Genomic DNA, 6,000 nt, shown 5'->3' on the forward strand with positions numbered 1-6,000 from the left:
GCAGGCTTTTTTAATACCAACAATTATTTTCTCAACACAGTCCAAATTAATAAAATGATTGCAGTCTAAGATTATGTATACCTAAATCATAAAATAGAGCTTCTAATTTTTAAAAAATCAGATCAAATAAGATTTTTCTTCAATAGCACATTATCATTCAAGCTTAAAAATATTTTGAAGGTAGGTAGAGCAATATTCTAAGCTCATATTTACAAAGAGAAATTTTTCTCAGGAGAACTAAACAAGTACATTCATTGCATCATGACATTGAGGCTGATAAGGCTGGTAGTCAGTCAATTCTAAAGGAAAATCAACCCTGAATATTCATTGGAAGGACTGATGCTGAAGCTGAAGCTCCAGTACTTTGACCATCTGATGGGGAAAAGCCGACTCACTAGAAAAGACCCTGATGCTGGGAAAGATTGAGGGCAGCAAAAGGAAAAGAGGGAGACAGAGGATGAGATGGTTGGATGGCATCACTGACTCAGTGGACATGAACTTGGGCAAACTCCAGAAGATAGTAAGGGACAGGGAGGCCTGTTGTGCTGCAGTCCGTGCTGTGCTCAGCAGACAGAGAACTGTACATGACTTAGCAACTGAGCAACGCAGGCCGGTAACCTGTCTTCCACGGAAACTAGAGAAAGTAGTCTCCCTCGAGACATGTAAATGTGAATCAACCTGTGAGGCAATCCATGAATCAACTTAAATAACTAAAATGAAACAAAGCCTCTTTATGATACCATATACCTTGTCAATATTTGTTCATTTGCCTGTCAACCTTATTTGGCTCTTATAAAGGCCAATTAAATAGGAAGTGAAAACTTAGAGAAATGACTGAGAACTGTAAGATTTTCTTGAGGTAGGATCAAGCAGGATGGGGTCTAAGCCCTGGGTCTCTGTAGCTGGCAAGTCTTTACCTCTTTGTTAGGGCCTGCTACATTGGGGACATTGTTGCTATTACAAAATCAGGGTTTTGTGCATGAAGGGGAGGAAACAGCTGTCTTCCATGCGTATTGTCCAGTATACTCATATCTGATTGACTTCCTGTAAGTGAGTACCCATTCAGTCAGGATTTCCAACTTTCACTCCCTTTCTTTTAAGCTATGGAGCTGCTAGAAAAGAAAAAAAGAAATCCATGCGAAATAGAAAAACAAAACTAATGACTTTTTCTGCATAAGCATTGCTGAGGTAATTGCCATGGAACCACAGAACTCTAAAGGACAGTTTGTAAACCACTGTATGAGTTTGTCAGTTTTTTAAAAGTTGTGACATCCAAAAGTGAAGACATAATTCAGGGCATGCACAAAGTTTGGCTTGCATGAAATTGATCTGTCAACTCACTTGCTTAAATCTGGTAGATTTTCTTAAACCCATTTTCTGTTTACCTATATGTCAGATTAACCAAGTATTTCTGTTCTGTCAGTAAAACTTACCCACTGAAGCCTACAGTGCTGAAGACTCAGGCTAGGGAAGCTATTCTCTAGTATACGCTATGTGTCCTCTCTCCCAGTTGAGTGGTACGCTTACCAAGACTCAGTTGAGCTTTTCTAAGTTGTTCATATAGTTGTACTTGTTACTGAAATGATGTAATTTGAATATTATATAACCAAAGAAATATGAATGCAAAAATAAAAGTGCTATCTTCTGTTTACAATAGCCAAGACATGGAAACAACTTAATGTCCAACAACAGAAGAATGGATAAAGAAGATGCAGTAGATATATACAATGGAATATTACTCAGCCACAAAAAAAGAACAAAATAATGCCATTTGCAGCAATATGGATGGGCCTGGAGATTGTCATACTGAGTGACTTAAATCAGACAGAAAAGAAGAAATATCATATGACATCCTTTACATGTGGGATCTAAAAAGAAATGATACAAATGAACTTACTCACAAAACAGAAAGAGATTCACAGACTTAGAGAATGAGCCTATGGTTGCCAGAGGGAAGGATGCAGGGAGGGGATAGTTAAGGAGTTTGGGATGGGCATGTACACACCGCTGTATTTAAAATGGATGACCAACAAGAACCTACTGTATAGCACATGGAACTCTTCTCAATGTTATGCGGCAGTCTGGATGGGAGGGGAGTTTGGGGGAGAATGGATACGTGTGTGTGTATGGCTGAGTCCTTTTGCTGTTCACCTGAAACTATCACAACATTATTTATTAATCAGCTATACCCCAATACAAAATAAAAAAAAATTTTTTTAAAGTGCTACCTTGTGAAAATTAGATTGACAAAAATTAACTCAAAGAAGAAAACATGGGAGACAACCTTTGAAACCTTGACTTAAGCCGAGCCAAAATTCTTAGATGGAACACAAAAAACACAGACTATGAAATAAAAAAATTAATAAATCAGACTTCACTGAAATGAAAACATTTTGATCTTTGAAAGAAAATGAGAAGAAAAGCTTGAACTGGGAGAAAACATTTGCAACACATATACTTGATAAAAGACATATTCACAATAATAAGGGATAAGTAAAGAACTCTTACAATTCAATAAGATTATACACACACATGTGTACATATATATACATAATACATATATATGTACATATATATACATAATACATATATATATGTATATATTAAAAAAACCCAATTTAAAAATGATCCAAAGAGTTGAACAAATAAGTAATGCGTGGTGGATGAGAAGAGCCAGGTTTCTCCCTGTTGGAGAGGGATATCCCCGTGATACTGGATTAGAGCCTGAGACATCTTTTGAATTCACTAAGTAATCTTCCCAGGTGGGTCAGTGGTAAAGAATCGCAGAGTTTGATCCCTGGGTCGGGAAGATTCCTGGAGGAGGACGTGGTACCCCACTCCAGTATTCCTGCCTGGGAAATCCCATGGACAGAGGACCCTGGCAGGCTACAGTCTTTGGGTCACAAGGAGTCAAACACAGCTTAGCAACTAAACAACAACAACAATGTAGCTAGCACATGCAAGAACCTAAAAGAGGGCATAGGGATTTCAAGTATAGCTGGGCCTTATGAGAACAGGAAAGAGGTCTCTATAACGCAGGCTCCTGAGGGCTCATCAGACATATTCTCTCTGATGCTCTCTGTGGTCACAAGGTGTCTTGGTTATCTCACCTAAAGCTTCTACATTCTCCTATTCTTCTTATAACTGGCCTTTTCCACCTATGAAGCTGCATGCACACGGTTGCAACTTGCCACCAGCTTTAAGTCTACATAACTAAGCTCAGTGCTCACCACCATTGAACTAAGTTAATCTCTGTCTTTTAGATTTAGTTCTTCAGAGAGGATATCATTGGGCCAGCTTGGGTCACCTGTGTCTGGGGAGCAGGGTTACTTGTGTAAACATGGCTGCTGGGCAAGAAACTTCATTGGTGTGCAACCTGTGCAATCACATGGGGTCCTGGGCTCCGAAGGACTTTCCACACTCATTTTAAGGTTCCACTGTCACTATCATAAAATTCTTTATATATGTATACATATATATATATATAATTTTATTTATTTATGACTGAGCTATATCTTCGTTGCTGCTTGAGCTTTCCTCTAGCTGCGGTACACAGGCTTTTCATTACAGTGGCTTCTCTTGTTGTGGGGCATGGACTCGAAGGTGCATGGGCTTTAGTAGTTGCAGCACATGAGCTTAGTAGTTGTGGTTCCCAGGCTCCAGAGCACAGTCTCAACCTTTGTGGTGCACGGGCTTAGCTGCTCTCAGGCATGTGGGATCTTCCTGGACCAGGGATCGAATCCATGTCTCCCGCTTAGGCAGGCAGATTCTTAACCACTAAGCCACCAGGGAAGCCCTATCATGAAATTCTTCATTTTCAAATGAGGGCCCCGTAAATGATTTTGCCATTTTTGTTGCTGGGCTCAGCCATGGGACAAGATTTGGTGGTGTCGATAGAATCTCTTATAAGCAGATACTGGCAGAGAGGAAATATTTGGCGTATTTAGAGTCTTGATTTTCAAAACTAGGCTTCTTCCTTCTTTGTAGTCACATCCCTGCTTAGTGTCTCATTCATCTCATCAGAAAATTGTTGTTGTGTCCCTAAGTCATGTCTGATGTTTTTGCAATCCCATGGGCTGTCCATGGGACTTTTTCCAGGCAAGAATACTGGAGTGGGTTGCCATTTCCTTCCCCATGGAATCTTTTCGACCCAGGAATTGAACCCATGGCTCCTGCTGCATCTCCTGCATTGCACTGTGTTCTTTATCCCTGAGCCACTGGGGAAGCCCATATATACTGGCTCCTAATGTGCTATGTACTATGTACTCCTAATGTACTATGCTATGTACTGAAAACACGCCGTGAACAAGATAGATTTAGTTCTTTGTCACGGAACTTAGTGTCAAGCCAAGTTGACCCCAGTCCTAGAGTTACTGCCTTGTTCAGTTCTTCCTCAAGGAACTGGGATTCTGGTGGTAAGTAACCTCTGAACTTTTCATCCGGAAGCTTCCTGTCTGCTCTTGTCCTAACTTGGACAAGTATTATTGAAAGGTACGTAGGGACTTTAGTGGCAGAGCCTGGTAGGGAAAAGAAGCCAGTAGTAAGATTTTTAAATTTGCTGAAGTTTCCTTTATTGCCCCACTTCAAGCACACTGAGTCCCAAGAGACTGATAGTCAGCAGCCTAATATGGCAAGTCCAAAGGGCACACTAAGTTTGCCCCCATCTGCCATTAATATAAAGGTTAGTCTTACAGGAAATGGGAGTGCAAGGCATCAGGGAGTTGTAAAACTCAGATGGGTAGCAACATTGTGGTTTTAAGTCCTGGATTTATTTTATAGAAAGATAGTTAGCTAGCAGCTTGGAACATAAGGAAACACAGCCTTTCTAGTGGAAAGTGCTGGAAGAAGTAGGGAGGAGGTATGACATGTTAAGTACATAGATGCTCAGATATTAATAATGATCAACTAAGGAAGCCAATGCAGAATACACCATAGAAAGTCTTAAGAGGAGGCTGAGATCCCTGGACTCCTTGCAAATCATGGTCAGCACACCAGCACAACCATTTTCAGATCCAACCAACTGCTGACTCTTCCTTGTACTGTGGAGAAGTGACTCAGGAACCAAGTGTGGCTGACTCTGTGGGTTGAAGATATCCAGATTTACAACTGATCAGATTTGCTTAAATGCGTCAATTTGTGAATATTGTTAACTCTGCAGTTACTTTATGCTGAAGATAGCCCAGAGGTAAGAATCCGCCTGCCAGTGCAGGAGATGTGGGTTGGATCCCTGGTAGAAAAGATCCCCTAGAGAGGAAAACGGAAACCCACTCCAGTATTCTTGTTGGGATAATCCCATGGACAGCTGCCGCAATCCCATGGCAGGCTGCAGTCTTTGGGGTTGCAAACAGTCAGACATGACTGAGTGACTGAGCCCACAAAAGCAAACCACATTTTGAGGTATTCATCTACTTTGTGGTATGCTTCTCTTATTCTGACAACTTCATTAGAGCACGCTTTATGATGTGTCCTGCAATACAGCCACTTTGCTATGGCAAAAATTGCTAACCCTTCTTCCTGTTAGTAAGAGAACACCTGAATTTGGCTGATCACATGTGACTGTGCAACTTTATTTCTCACCCTAGGAGCAAGATGTGGCTTATAGAAGACTAAGCTTTGCCTGTGTGATGTGACTGGAGATGATGCATGCAATTTCAGCATCATTTCCTCAAGAATAAAACTGCTCACTTGGAACTCCTACTTTCCCTTTTTCCGCTGGCTGGATTTCCAGGCTACAGCTGCAGCAGTGTCCTTGACCTGAAGTGTGGCAGAAATAGTAATCTGGGCATCAGGGTGACCCCACCAAATTAAGCACCCCCACCAACTTGGGACTGTTAAGTGATAGAAAAACAACTTTTTAACCCACTGTTATGGGAGTCTCTTTACTGCAGTTATTGTAGCCTATACTCTAATTTGGGCTTCCCCATGGCTCAGCAGTAAAGAATCTGCCTTTGATGCAAGAGCTGCAGGGGACTTGGGTTCGATCCCTGGGCCAGGAAGACC

The sequence above is a fragment of the Moschus berezovskii genome, chromosome 6, assembly GCF_049115385.1.
Source record: "Moschus berezovskii isolate FMDL1 chromosome 6, NW_MosBer_1.0, whole genome shotgun sequence".
Taxonomy (NCBI): domain Eukaryota; kingdom Metazoa; phylum Chordata; class Mammalia; order Artiodactyla; family Moschidae; genus Moschus; species Moschus berezovskii.